Below are 16,883 nucleotides of genomic sequence, written 5' to 3'. Positions count from 1 at the left end.
CCCCCGCAGATGTACAACAGAAAAGGAAATCAGCCCCTGAGAAGACAGGTAGCAATGTGCTAACATTTTGCTAATCTGCATAAAATCACTGACGTGAAATACAACTGAAAACTGTTTTGTTTTTAGAACTATGTTCTGTCAGAAGCAAAGCCAAGGCATCTACAGCCAAGAAAGGTAAAATATGTCCGAATTCAAAATGAATTTGGGTCAAGGTTTAGTTTCAATAAGCTCATGTGGCACCAAGTGAAATCTATTTTTTTCCCGCATCTGAAGCCTAATTTTGGCTCAAGCAACAGACTTCAGTCAGTGTTGACCTTTAACTGAACTATACCTACCTCTCTCATGTTCCAGATCCACAGCCAATCAGACTGAGGCCCAGATTAGAAGCTGTAAAAAGGATGAATGAAACAATTCAGCGTGAAGAGGAGAAACCTGCCCGATCTCCATCTGAACCCGGTAAACCTGAAAGTGGATTTTTTAATGAGGAATTTGACAGCCAAAAACAATTACATGCACTTTTTTTTTTTTTTTTGTCTGAAATGTTGCTGCTCTTGGCATTTGAATTGCCCCTTGGGGACAAAAAGTTTTTTGAATTGAATTACTGCTTCTACGTCACTGACCTAGAATTCAGAGCCTGTGTGATTATTTGATCAATTAGATTTTTTTTTCTATTGGAATGGTACAGTATCTTAAATTTAGTTATTCAGTGTCACGTTTTAAAAAATGCTCATTGGATTCAACCAATCAAATCCCAAAACACTGAGTGAAGAGTCACATTTAGACAAAGCTACAAAATTCTCCCTTAAAATGTTTGAATGTCTACTTTTAAATTACTTCATGATTTGTCAAAGAAGGTTCTTCATCATCAAGATGAAGATGTAGAACCAACTGGCACCTGACACCTGTACATGTGATAAAGTCTTTGAACTGTTTGTGAAGCAGCATTTTAATTCTGCACGGTGTCTCTTTAGACAATCAGACACAGTTGGAGATTGTTGATTAATATTCTGTATGTTAACCAATCAAATAATCATTGCAGCATTATCGTAAAACCTCACAGTAATTTATTTGCATTTTTCAGCTAAAACAAGACCAAAAGTACTGGGAGAAAAGAAAAGTAAGTAACTGTTTCTACCAAACCCATAATATGTATATGTATCAATATCTCTATTTAGACCAGGGGTGGCCAAGTTCGGTCCTCGAGAGCCACATTCCTGACACTCTTAGTTGTCTCCCTGCTCCAACACACCTGAATCCAATGAAAGGCTCATTTTAAAGTCTGCTAACGAGTCTTTCATTGGATTCAGGTGTGTTGAAGCAGGGAGACAACTAAGAGTGTCAGGAATGTGGCTCTCGAGGACCAAACTTGGCCACCCCGATTTAGACTAGAATCATCACTGTTGAACATCACACTTCAGTTATCTGTGACAAATTTGCAAAAAAAAACCTGTGGTGCATCACACTAGGTAAAAATTTATTTTATCCAACCTAGTAATTTAAAGATTCACCAAAAGTGTATAAATAATTTAATGCAGCATCTGCTTTTCACTTTGATCCAGTTTGTTGGTTTTCCAGTTTTTTCAGTACCGAGTAGTATTTATGACTTCAAGAATATATAGAGAATTCATAAAACTAAAGACTAAAGAGGCAGAAAATAGATATAAGAAATACAAAAATAGATTAACTAATATTATACGGGTATGTAGGAAGGAATATTATAGTAACATATTATATAATAACAAAAACAATATTAAAGGAATATGGGATATATTAAATAGCATTATCAAAAATGGTAATAAAAAACAGAGTTACCCTCAGTATTTCATTGATAATAATGTCAAGAAGGAAAATAAGGATGAGGTAGTCAACGGTTTTAATAATTTTTTTGTAAATATTGGACCAAGCTTGGCAGAAAAAATTCCCGATTCCCAACCTGAGGATTGGGATAATAATCTCATAGAAAGAAATCCCTGTTCAATGTTCCTCACAGCAGTGGATGGAAATGAAATTATAGACATTGTGAATAATTGTAAATATAAAACATCTACCGATTTAAATGAAATTGATATGGTGGTGGTAAAACAGGTCATTGAATGGATTGTAGAACCATTAACATACATCTGTAATTTATCATTTCAAACCAGTAAATTTCCCAATCAAATGAAAATAGCTAAGGTTGTGCCGCTGTATAAGACTGGGGATAGACACCACTTCACAAATTATAGACCTGTTTCTTTGCTTCCACAATTTTCCAAATTATTAGAAAAGTTATTCAATAATAGATTAGACAAATTCATAAATAAACATAAATTACTTACTGATAGTCAATATGGATTCAGAGCACATAGTTCAACATCACTTGCATTAATAGAATCAGTTGAGGAGATTACAAACGCCATAGACCACAAATTACATTCAGTTGGAATATTTATAGACCTTAAAAAGGCTTTTGATACAATCAATCATGACATATTAATCAGTAAACTTGAACAGTATGGGATTAGGGGGTTGGTGTTGCACTGGGTGAGAAGCTACTTAAGTAACAGAAAACAGTTTGTGAAGTTGGGGGAATATACATCATCATGCTTGGACAATGCTTGTGGCGTCCCACAGGGGTCAGTATTGGGTCCAAAACTGTTTCTAATTTATATAAATGATATTGTCAATGTTTCCAAAATATTAAAATTAGTATTATTTGCAGATGACAAGCATTTTTTGTTCAGGGGGGGATTTGCAGGAGTTACTGAGGAGGATCAGTATAGAAATGGGAAAATTGAAAATATGGTTTGACAGAAATAAATTATCATTAAACTTAAGTAAAACAAAATACATGTTATTTGGCTATTGTAATACAGACATACAGGTTCAGTTACAAGTCGAGGGGGTAGATATTGAAAGGGTACATGAAAATAAGTTTCTGGGGGTGATAATAGATGATAAGATAAACTGGAAGACTCATATAAAACATATACAAAGTAAACTGTCAAGAAGCATTTCAGTTCTAAACAAAGCGAAACATATTCTGGACCACAACTCACTCCGCATTCTTTACTGCTCACTGGTTTTACCATATTTACAGTACTGTGCAGAGGTATGGGGTAATACTTATAAAGGTACAACACAATCACCATCAGTAATGCAGAAAAGAGCTATAAGAATTATTCATAATACTGGCTATAGAGATCATACAAATCCACTATTTTTACAATCCAAATTATTAAAATTCACAGACTTGGTTCATTTTCAAACAGTACAAATTGTGTATAAAGCAATAAACAATTTACTTCCAGCAAATATTAAAAATATGTTTTTTAACAGATCAGGGGATTACAGTCTGAGGGGGAAATTTAATTTAAAGCATCAGTGGGCACGAACAACATTAAAAGGTTTCTGTATTTCTGTCTGTGGGGTGAGGATGTGGAACAGATTGGGAGTGGGGCTCAAGCAATGTCCAAGCATGAACCAGTTCAAACAGCAGTACAAAAATATGGTTTTTTCTGGGTATAGGGAGGAGGAAGGGTAATGAGGGTTAGGGTGTTTTTGTTGTTTGCTTCGGCTTGTAAATATATAGTATTTTGTATGTAAGTAGGTATGTGTAGGTGTATATTTATGTTTGTGTATATATACGTGTATATATGTATATGTGTATATATGTGTATGTTGATGTGTATATGTATGTGTGTGTATATATATGTATATATATATATATTGATATCGGTTTAGGTGTGTAGGAATTTATGTGTATATGTGGCAAAGGGTATTACTGGTTGTGGGGAAGAAGGGGTAGGGATAAATAAGCTGATGCTTCACCCTACCCCTTTTCGGACATGTTGGGTACACAGTAGGAACTTTTTTGTTGTTGTCTTTACTGATCTATCTTGTAATTGTTGTTGTATCAAATGTTCGAAATAAACAGTTTTCATTCATTCATCAATATAGACTGGGGCAGGAAATATCTGTATTTACTGGTTAGCAAGAAGACATTACTTTTTATAAAATTCATTTAGGTGACACTTTTATCCAAAGTGACTTTGAAGTGAGGAATCTCAATCAAGCTACAACCAACCCTGAGACATAATGCAGGTATACACAGTACCCTGTACAGAACAGAGTAGTGTACAATGCATACACACTTTACAATATATCGTGTACACTACACACATAACATAGATAAATCTAGTGTATAAGTACAATACAACATATAGACATTGTGCAACAGAGAATTCTATACTGTATTATAGATGTGCACGTGCCAAATGAGTAAGAACATATCGCATATATACAGTGCTGAGCTATAACACTGTTTCTCTGTGGCAGGCAAAGCTGATCATAAATCTGTTGAGGATGCTCACAGTAAAAGATAAACCAAACATACAAAGAGCAGTCAACAAGCTTTTCACACTTTACTGATCTCTTTCTGTCTATTCCATCTCTCATATCCTAGACAAAGAGAAACATCCACCACAGCCAAGTAAGTCTGACAACATAAACATAATGTACATAGTCTGAAGAAAATCCAAAACATAAAATTCCACCGAACTTGTATTTCAGTGATGATTAGTTGGTGTAACTGATTTCTCATCAAGATGTTTTTATTCAAAAGATTTGGTGTTGATAACTTTTGTTGTTTTACACGAGCTGAGACCAAGTTGTGGAGCCAATAACCTACAATAAACAAAAACAATTAAATGGCATTTGTTTTTCCAGGTTTGGTTTCTGTGATTGTCTCCTTTTGTAGAGAAAACAACATTTTTCCCCACACCTACTAACACATGCGTTTGTTTGTTTAATGAAGCACGTTCTGTGACTGACTGAGGCATTTAAAGTGCTCGAATTATTGTCTGTGAAAGTGTTAATAATAAAACAAAGGGAACAATCCTAGCTGGATTATAGCAGAGTTATTTTGAGTCAGATTGTTATTCATCATCACTAATGAATGGATGACTGGAGAAACAAAAAGCAACATGATTTGAATGCCTGAGAGAGTTTGTAGAGAATGAGAACTTGGTTTGTAGAGAATGAGAACAGAGCTCCGTATAACACGTAAAGTACAGAGTTAATTCCCACCGTCTTTCCACTGGCTGACTCAGTGTGAAAAAACAATCATCATCATGACATAAGTGATTAGAATTAATGAGATGAGCTGATTGGGAGTGAGATCATGAGAGTAAATTTTAAAGAATATTTTGTTGAAATGATGAAATCCATGAGGCACAAAGTAATAAATTTGGGATGTCCTGTTCTTGTCAGTCACGTCACATCACTCCTGCCTCACTATCATGAACAAACTTTATATCAATGACGGTTTCTCAGCATAATCACACACTTTGATTTCAACTTTTTAATTTTACTGCATTTTTCTTTCAAATTTGCTTCATTTAATTGAAAAAAACAAAAATAATAAGAACCCCAAGTAAGCCAGACTGTGAAGATACTGTTGCTTTTTGTTTGCTCCCACAAAATGTATTTAGATGTTCAAATAAGGACTATGAATTTTTTTTTTTATTTAATTACCATACATCCTTCCTTCAGTTGAAGACAAAAAATACACAACTTGGAATTATTAACATCATTAAACTTGAGTAGACTGAACACAAAGGAAAACTATTTCAAATTAAATCATTTTTATTTCAGCTGTAACAAATGACATGCAAATGAATTCGAGTGTCAACAGTGACGAAAGAAGCGTCTCAAAAACCTTAACAAATATGACAAATGTAGGAGAAAAGACAAGAGAAACTTACCTCAGAGTCAAAGGAGTGATTCCTCTTTCTGTTTTAGTATAACTCTTGAGTTGATCAGAAACATTAACAAAGCGTGTTTTAATCTCATTAGCTATGCTAACTGGGCTAGCCGCTAACGACGCCCTGAAGACGCACTTCAATCGAACCTCTTTTGCTTTGATTGACAGCTAGCAGACGAATCATCAGCCTGTACTGAAAGGGGCGGGACTTCTTTACAAATCTGCGCTGAAAAGCTGAAACTATGGTGCATTTACGGACCGTCGTAATTATTATCATTATTATTTTGCACTTTGTATTTTTGAAGCTTTAACGGGCTAATAAAGTCATGGCGGGAAGGTACTGATACAATCTAAAGAACTAATTAATTTTCTCTCTTTAAATGTCTGAGTTGTAATGCGAAACAAATAAACCACAGAAAAATAATTGTCTGAGCCATCAAACACACAGAGGCTTGTAAGACTTTTTATGCAACTCCAGTATAAATGGAGGGATACTATACTTTTGGACAACAAAGCTTTAAGATAACAATGACAACCCTCTAAGAAAAAAAATAAGAAATATATATATATATATATATATATATATATATATATATATATATATATATATATATATAACAAACAACTGTGACCTCCAACACCCTGCAATTAGAAACAAGGCTTCAGACGTAGTTCAATAGGCCAACTGACTTTATTTGATGGTAATTTCTGCAAGTTAAAGCTGCCAACATGGCCCAAAAGAGGAGGTTCACTGATGGTCACCTGCATCTGTATGTAAGAACCTAAAATTTGCATGTACTAAGTACTAACTTATTAACATTTTGGCGACCTGCTTGCTGATTCAGCGACTGACTCCAGTAGTTTGCTTGCTCTGTTAATCACAGGGAGAACCTGTGGTAGTAAACAGATACTGAAGTCTGCATTTCACAGCAGCATGAGCTACAGTAGAACCATTCAAAGATGTTCTGCATAATATCAGAAAGAGGATATTTGGTTTTGTGCTTCAAAAACTGCCCACCACTTCCAAGAGGGCACTGCATACTTCTGAAATTGGAACAAGGCCCTAAGTTGACTCATCTGCCCAACAACCTGGCAAATTGTTTTCTCTTAAACTTAGTCAGTTCTGATATTGCATGGAACATGTACACTTTGTGACTTTAATAAGGCCTGATTTGTTTTTATTATTTCCTTTTTTTTTTGCAAGTTAGCTCATGGTAACTGTCTGCTGAGAGATGATGGAGGCAGGGACGTAATAAAAGTGTCCTTTATATTATTAATCAGAACAAAGAGAGGAGAGAAATGCAAACCACAGTAATATGAGCTCATAAGTCATTAACCTTTAAAAGAATGAATGAATGAATAAAAACCAGTGTTTTTGAAATTCTTTTATTTTCAAGGCCAACTTTCCTGTTCCTCCCCCATAGTTTTGCTATTGTCGTCCGTCTTCCCGCACCCTGATCAGTTTATTCCCATTTCTTACAGAAGAGACTCAGACTGAAGAGAACATCACAGAAAAGAAGAAACCAGGTTGGAGTTGTAGAAATGTGGCCTGATGAAACGGCGGTATCTCTTATTTTTACATCGTGTTCTTGCACGCAAATTGTTCAAACCTCCAGACCTGATGGTGGCGCTGTGATACATTTACTACACGGTGTTCCTCAGGTGTTTACGTCAGTCTTTGAAAGTTAGATTTTAATAATAAAGCTGGTCAGAGTCTGCTGACCTCCACCACAGAGATTAAGAATATGAACCATTCATCATAATTCAACGTTATTAACATGAATAGTTCAGTTTAATGCCAACAAATGTGAGAAAGAAGTGTAACTTTCACAGTGACCATTATTAACCCATCTGTCTGTCCTGTTTACTGTCTTTGTTAACCGTCTTCACAGGCCAAAGGTACTTTCAGTGCGTTTATGTCCCTGGCAAAACCGCACAGTACCCTTTGCGACCTTTCACCCCAGCTATGTCCCCCGCCACGATGTCACCTGCGTTCCGGTCCATGTTGGATCAGCAAAGAGCAGCCCGGTCATCGGGACAGTAGGAAAGTCCAACCTGTCTCACCTCATGTATGATAGAACTGCATCCTCCAGCCCAGCAGGGGGAGATGTGACACTCTGTGGATTCCTTAAATTCCGAGGACGACCACAAGCAGAAACATGAGGGTCGTAAGTGGACGTAATTAATTTGTCTGTAACTTTATGTTTTCTCTACGTGGTTGAGCTCCGGGATTTGCTGCACTTTTGATTTTCTTCCACATGTCGTATATATTCTGGAGAATTTGTGACTATTTGACTTGTCGTAGTGCGCTGAGTGTTGAGAGAAACCATGCACAGCAAGAAGTCAAGTCAAATTTCTCAGAGTTGATTTTAACTCCAAGTCTTATTTTGACAGTGAAAGTTGTAGATTATAGTTTTGACTCAACTCTCTGAAGGTGTAATTTTAACCCCGGCTATGTTGCGAGTTTTCAGTGGTGGTGTTACGACGGTGCCCTTCGCCTCACAACTAGAAGGCTCTTGATTTAAACCCAAACTGAGGTATTTATTATTAATAACACACAAATAATTGCACTTTGAAATCTGAATAGTGTTAACTCTCTACAGTGTTGAAAACACTTTCATATGTCATGAAGTACACTTTGCTTGTGAGGCGTCACTAGCGATACATGCTACAACGATGAAAGTAAAACGGAGAGTGTCAGAACATTATCTCAATGGGTTCATATGACTTGAACTTGGGACTGCTGAGGATTACATAAAGTCAGGAATAGTGTTGATTTTAACACAGAGTTGAATGAACACTGATGACATTGTTTGGGTTTGACATTTTGCTCTTTACAAATTACTGCAAGTCTAATTTATAAGCAGCAATAAAAGTTTAAGCCACAATAAGAGTCGAGTTTTCAGCCTATTTAAATGTGTTATTTATGCTGCCACATTACATTTGGAATTAGGAAAAAAATAAAAAAAATTTGTACATTAAGTGGCATTTCTTAAAATTAGTCACTTTTTAATAAAAAAAAATATAGTGCTGAGTTTGAAACATATTAAATCTACTTGAACTGACAACATTCTCTTTTTTTAAATCATAAATAGATTATTCTATTTGAGGCATGCTGTGTACACCCTGAATTGTATGTGTAGAGTCTAGAAGTTATACCTTAATTGATTATTTAAATCACCATCATGTACTGTGTCTGTATCCGCAAAAGGCATAAAAAAGTGAAATGTTTTCAGGTCAAATCCCCGGAGCTCCTACAGTTGACCCCAACAGCTTCCCGTCGCTGTGTGTCGTTTGCTGCTACAAACGGACTAACATATTCCATGTTACATTGATGCGCACGTGTGTCCAGATCATAATTTCATTTAATGTCTGTAGGATTAGCGTGTATATTTCATAATTACTCGGCCTGCATCTGTGTTTCAGGCCTGTTGTTCTGTTTACAACTGATAATACACAAACATGAGCTGCATCACTTTTAACCAAAGGCATAAAAAAACCACCAGCACAAGGTCAAAGGCTGAGCCAATTCTACCTGTAGTGACTAAACTTTGTACTTTCTTGTATTTCCAGGACCAGTATATTTAGAAACCTTTTAGTTTTCAGGTTTTTCAGCCATTATACTTAAACATAGATACTTTGAATCTAATCATATAGCCATAATATATAATTACATCTGTATGAATGTAGCTTTAAAAACATGCACAAGGAGTAAACAAGCTGCACAAGAAATAGGGAGTTTCAAGTACAGAGAAGTGCCTTATTATATTTATTTATTTATAGTGATGCTGACATGAAATCTAAAATAGAAAAAGCAAAATTAAAAATACAAATGGGAAGCAAACTACTAAAACATTTTTAATAAAGTTCAATTAATATCAGTTAATTATCACTAAATGTGGTAAATACACCATTTATTAATCTCCTTGTCAATATAATAGTATTTGGGTACTGGACACAGCACATACATTCAGAGACGGGAAGTCTGAACCTTTGATGCGACCAACCTCTAAGACGTGATGTCGGCTGTGACGGACAAAGAACATGTAACTCAGTTACATGCATGTCAGATAGCTTGATGTTTTAAAGAGAAATGATCCTTTAAAGTTACTTTGATCCATCATCGCTCAGGTTATGACCCTGAGCAACAGGCCAGCCTCATTATTCCAACAGCATTATTGCTGAATATCACTAGAATTTTACAGTTACTGTCTTACTAAAAAATAAAAGTAAAATATATTAAGAAGAAGCCAATGCATTCTGTCACTGTGATTAAAACTGGATTCGGACCCGAGGCTTCCTGCTATCAGCTTTATGTGAATGTTCGTTGACATTTTTGAAGTAATAATCAACAGTGAGGTGGTGATGCAAAACCAAGATGATGTAAATAATCAATGTACAATACACTGTCCTGATAAAAGCTAACAGACCGTGCAACAGGTTGCCATTGTTTTGAGTGACAATGTGCACAGAGACATCCTATTATTATTAACAGATAATGCACGTGTGGTTGTGATAATGCTTAATGCATATCATGTGCATGATAATGATGTCCTCATGAAGTCAGTGTGCAAGATAAATGTCAAAAAGTACAACACCAACAGACAAGGTGTGATTGGAAGCAGTGACAGTGACATGTCCTGAGCAGGTGACATCAGGGTGTAATGGCATGATAATTGAGCCATAATGCAGCTTGAAGTGTTGATATATTTAATCACTGTCAGAATCCAGAAGACGGTTGTTGAATGTGTTAAAACATGGAGGTGAACCTCGAGGTGGAGCGAGCCTCTGGGCTCCTGTCACCCTGCAAAGAAGAAATGCAAAGTGTGAAAAGCTGTTGTATTTAATAATCAGGCAATATGTTAACTAGTGTTGCTCAAAAAGTCAGTATGTGATTTTTTTTTCTTTCAGATATTTCACAAAAAATGACTGAAGTCACACCTTGATACTTTTATATTTTCTTGTATTTTTACAGCATATGATGTTTTACGTTGTGTGTGAAACATTTAGTTGATAGAAATGTATCTTTTAGTCTTGTAGATGTATTTTAGCAGGCAGAGAGCACAGCAGTTATATTGTGACTTTGTGCTTTTTGTTGTGCAGACATTTGGTGCAACAAACAATATTTACATTGTAAATCTGCATCTGACTGCTGAATTGTGTTTTTACTTATTAGAAAAGTCATTCATTGTAGATAAACTTATGACAGGCCAAGAAAAAAAAAATAATCTGTATGTATATGCTGCTTTGTAACATATGTAACTTGTATATGTCTCTGTACCAAGACAATTATTTTAGTAGAATTTAAGGGGAGCGCCAAGCGCACCCCCCCCCCCCCCCACCCCCGACACAGGACTCACACACAAACACAAAATGTTCTTAATTTTTTTTTTGAAACGTGAACACTTCATACCTCAGACATTCAGACCCTCTTAAGGTGAGCTGTCCGTGGTGCTAAAAGCAGAAGCTCTTTTGAAGTCGATTATTGTATTTAATTGCATAAATTAAATAGCATACAGTATGTTTCAAACAAGACACATTTCATTGTAAAAATAGTTTGAAGATTTATTTTCTGGCTGACATAAGTTTATGAATGTAAACTGAAGATGAAGCATCCAATCAAGTAGCAACAATTCTTACAAACGTCAAAGAAAATACTGTGTTGTGAAATAACTGGAAACATCTGACATTTGAGTTTTTCAAAAACAAAAAACAGTTAAAGTGGAATTTTGTCCAAATACATTGAAAATTTTTTACTTCAAAAGAAGAACATCAGCAGTTACAACTCAAAATGTGTACAGGGAAAAGCTTAGGATGACTTTGCTGCTTTTTAATATGCTTTTAAATGGCAACAAGTATTCAGGATTCACTCTCAAATTTCTGCTGTAATTAATGCTTATTATTTATTAATCACTATTTTTTTCTGATTATGTGGACAATAAAATGTAAGACAGTTGCAGAAAAATGGGCATCTCACTTTCCATGACTGATTTTTTTTTTTTTTTTTTTTAACAGCAGTACAAAACCAATTTAATTTATACTAAAATAGAGCACAGCATCAAATGCACTGAAGAAGGGAAAACTGAATGTGGTTTAATAAAGCAAATGATTCAAATAGTTAATTTATCAGAAGTCAATCAATTAACTAATCAATTGTTCCAGGTTTAGCCATAGTCACTATATATATATATATATATATATATATATATATATATCAAATCAATTTTATTTATATAGCGCCAAATCACAACAAACCGTTGCCCCAAGGCGCTAAGGAAATTGTAAAATGCTAGTAAGCATTTTACAATTTCCTTTAAAATTATATATATATATATATATATACACACACACACACACACACACACACACACACACACACACACACACACACACACACACCTTTAAAGGAAATTGTAAAATGCTAGTAAGCATTTTAAACTTGATATTTAATTCCTGTACCACTTTACACTAGCTTGTTTTTGTGAGTGATTTCGGGGAAATATTTCAAGAATTAATCTCAGTGATGGAATTTTGGGAATATGATTATTATGTTGCAGCCATAACTGCTGAGTAATTGCTTAAGGTAGAAGCTTTAGAATTGGTTTGAAGTTATTTCACCCACATAAATCTGATTTTGGGATATTTGCTTTAGTAGAAGAACTATTTTCTTAATGATTTATGTTTTATGCATGACATTTTGAGTTTTAACCCAGGCCTCTCCAAGCATCACACTGCAGCATGAAATTGGCACATTAAGGCTACCTTTAAACGTAGATTTGTTGTTATAGCGACGAATCATGTTCTTATACGACAGTTTGGTACAAAAGATAAAACCTCAGTTCATGATTACAGAGCAGCACATTTGCTTGAGAGATAAAAGTCAGTGTGAATTTGAAAATAAAAATTATTTGTGATGTCACCTCTGTACATGGAACTGTAACTTGTGCAATAATTTTATGCACTTTTTATGAGATTGTGTTAAATACCTGCAACAATGACAGCAATGGAATGTTTAGTGCACAATTTTAATGTCACAAGTGATATTTCAGGCCATCATGATGACACTTGGACTGTTATAAAAGTCTGTCAGGAAAATGTACAATAAAAAATGTAACCTTTGAGTCATAATTTGAATAAATGCACAAAAATATTTTCAATTGTTTATTTTGTGTGATTTTTGTGATGGGACAGTTCTCCCTAAAACACATTTACTTGATCCATTGCAGTGTAAATGAAGGTTGACCAACTTTGCACTAAATGAGGAAAGTGGCAGATCAATGTAGAACCTGTAAGATGCATGAGGGTGGAATTAATGACATGAACGGATACGGTCACTTATCTTGAGTGGATGTTTAAGGGAGCAGGTTGGACCAGGTCAGAAAAACCACTGTTTTCCAACACCCATGCTCTGGAAGTGGACAATAAAACAGCCTGTCCGTGTGGAAAAATCTGAATGAAACCAGCCAGACATGTTCAGCAGCTTTCTCATGGTTGTGATCCATTTGTCATTTTTGTCCCGTGCATCCATGTAAGAAAAAAAAACAAAAAACAAAAGAAAAAATCAGAATAAAATGAGGACAGTCTGTAGGATTAGAACAAGCTTCTTAGGTTTAAATAAAAACAAGTGAGATACAACTAGTGAGAAAATCTACACGTCCATATTTATTTTTGTTCATTTACATTTCAGCAAATTGTCTTGAGGACATTTATACATTTAACACCTGCTAACCGAACAGCTTTTGCTGCTATAAGATACTGGATTTCCATAAGAACATCACAATTCAGCTCCAGGTTTGGCCTCCGTACAGCTACTGCAAATATACAATCAAAGAATCGTGATATCAAAATTAAACAATCACCAACGCAAAGTGATGCATTCATTTGCAGAAAATGATCAATCATTTAAAATGTCATTCAGTGTGTTTAAAGTACAAACAGTCACAGAAATAATACATTAAGGTTTGAATGGAAGAGGCTTTGGCTGAGAAATCATTGACAAAAAAAACAGGAACAAATAAACCAACAAACAACAAATGATCTGCAGTTTCAAAAACCATTGTGGAAAAGATCTGCTGCTTTGAAACTTCTTCAGTACATCAGTAACTCAAAGAGTCCGTAAAGTTCTCATACAGCAGATATTTGCGAGAGCTGGTGTATGATTCCATTAAATTACACAAACATTACTTTGTCATTAAAATATTAAAGAACACTGACGACGCCGTCATTGATCTTCAGGTTGCATGTTGTTTACAGGAGACGCCTGGTTAGAGGTTGACCTTTGAGCTCAGAGGACATCTCCATCATCAGCCACTCAGAATGACATTTTTCATTTTATAGCAATTTAGTGTGAAACGTATGAAGCACATGAATATGAAGAAAAAAAATAAATCACATCAGACAAACTGAAACTGATGTGAAACTAAACTTAGCTTGCTTCATTTGTTTTATAAAAATGAGTTTTGACTGAATTCAAACTGTAAATCAAAAACAGGCTGACTTAAAGTTTAAAATCCTTAAACACTTTTTTAGAGATTAGACTACTTTGTAAGTCCCTTCGGTTGCTCCCTTGTTTGCACTCGGGGTCGCCACAGCAAATCCAAGGTGGAGCTGCATGTTGAATTGGCACAGGTTTTGCGCCGGATGCCCTTCCTGACGCAACTCCACATTACATGGAGAAATGTGACAGGGGTGGGATTTGAACCCGGAACCTTCTGCACTGAAACCAAGTGCATTAACCACTTGGCCACCACCCCTGCAGAGATTAGACTACTTAAAATCTTTCTGAGCTAACAGCAAACTGATTTAAACTGGATTTAGTATGAGAAAACTCAAGGCAAACTGGATTGAATCTGAAAAACTAAAAATAGTCTGGTTTTAAGATTATTTTAAAATGCTTAAAATTTCTCAAAGAGATTAGAGTATTTTAAACCATTTAGACATTTAAACCAATAGAAAACTGATTTAGTAAACTGGATTTAATATGAAAAAAAAAAAAAAAAAAAAAACTTAATCACAAAGGCCAAATTAGTTCAGATGCCAAACAGAAAATTTTCTCTGTCACCAAGTAGGATTGTGGCGTCGACATCTTACTAAAACCTGGTATTAAACCTTGAAGCTTTGCAGCAGCTTTACAAATGTCCTGATAATTGCTTTTGACACCATTCCGTAGGTCCACTGGGCATAATCAAAAGTTTGGCTTCCAGGAAACCTGTTATTTTGGCCTTCAGCAACATCTAACCAGGGTCAACAGAAAAGACAGAACACAGAGAGAGAGAGAGAGAGAAAAAAAAAAAAAACATTCAAAATGCTGAATTCTTCAAATAAAAGCAATTTCTAGGTTGATACAATTCATTCAACAATGAGGTGTGTAAATAGCAAAGTATATATTAATAAAATACTGACAAAAACGTAAAAAAAAAAATGTTAAATGTGCAATAGCACAAAGCATCACCTAATAAATATTTGTAGTAAAATGTTCTAAAAATTCACCATTTATGTTTACGTTCTTTTGTGTATGATACATTTTACAGCGAAACAATCAACCTCAAATACTTTGCATTTAAATCTCAAAAGGAGAGCATGAAAACACAAACCTGTAGAGCGCTTTGGGTGAGATTCACTTCAGCAGAAGTCAAGTTGTATGCAGACGATTATTTCATGTAAACGTAAAGTGATGACTGGAAGCATTGACAGTGGCTCTGTCATATCTTTGAACATATTAGAACACTGAATGTCACCAGTTACTAAATTAATCATTCTAAGTCTCATAAATATGTTGTTTGGTTTCTCCTTTGACCTTTGTTTGTTACAGCCTTACTGATATTTTGAAAACAGGCAACCAGAATGTGGATACAGCAGCATTCCAGCTAACAGAAATGTTCATCTACATATAAAAGAAGTGGTCTTCTAGAGGTCAAGAAAAACTAACCTGCCCCTCTGAGAACAATTCAAAATCAACAATTCCTAACAAGTTCAAATAAAAGCTACATTATTGGGGGGAATTGTTTTGGAGGACTTTTTAAAATTTCACCTTTGACTTTGAACTGGTACAAAATAGGACATGTTAAATGTAATTTACATTCTAAATAAAGTTGTAAAGCACATACTGCTCGACATTTTGACTTTGTTCAGCTACATAAATTGGGGAATTAGCTACCATTTGGGTTTGCTTTGAGAAGTTCTGTTTGTCCATCAGGACAGGTAAAGCGCTGTGGCGCCCGCCTGACTGCATCGTTAGTGTCGCTGGGAGAGCCCAATGCTTAACCATGACCAAGCATTGGGCTTGAGACTAGAGGATCCTCAGTTCAAATCCCAGCCTGACCAGAAAATCACCAAGGGTCCTTGGGCAAGGTCCTTAATCCCCTAGTTGCTCCCAGTGTGTAGTGAGCGCCTTGTATGGCAGCACCCTCACATCAGGGTGAATGTGAGCCATTACTGTAAAGCACTTTGAGCGTCTGATGCAGATGGAAAAGCGTTATATAAATGCAGTCCAGGCAGAACCACAGGGGGATCTGTGCAGAGCCTGATTCCAAATGGGGTCGGCACATCAAGTCCGCTGGTGTGATGGTTTAGCGTCCCAGCTGAGCACCTCACACTTCCTGCCCGCCGGCCTTTCTCTGCCTTCACTCTGACCCTCACAGCCGAACAGGCCGACTGACTCCTTTACATTCGGATGTCATTTACAGTTCAAACACGATGAGGCTTTTGGATTTGGAAATGCAGTTACTTTGAGGAATAACTGGCAGAGCAGGTGGAAAATGCAACTCGCTCCTTGTTCCAGTTCAGAGTTAATTTCAGAACAATTCTAACAGACAAACTTGCAAAAGTATCACTGAGGTAAAACTGTGCGCTTCCAGAAGTTTAAATATTTTAAAGAAATACTGTTTGAATAACATGTGAAACAACACCTCATTTAAAAAAAAAAAAAAAAACTCTTCAAATTCCTTCCAAGGAAGTGCAGGACAGAATCCTAATACATGAACTCTTCCTGCTTTTTGCACATTTTAACAGCCAGTTTGACTATTGCTTCAGACAGGAAATCTACCATCACAAACCTAGTTTTCTTTCGTTTAACCTGGTGCAGAAACTAGTCTCCCTAGAACGTCTCAGTGGTAACGTTTCTGATCACGACTATATTTGC

Source organism: Thalassophryne amazonica, chromosome 21 (assembly GCF_902500255.1).
Source record: "Thalassophryne amazonica chromosome 21, fThaAma1.1, whole genome shotgun sequence".
Taxonomy (NCBI): domain Eukaryota; kingdom Metazoa; phylum Chordata; class Actinopteri; order Batrachoidiformes; family Batrachoididae; genus Thalassophryne; species Thalassophryne amazonica.
This window is presented reverse-complemented; position numbering follows the sequence as displayed.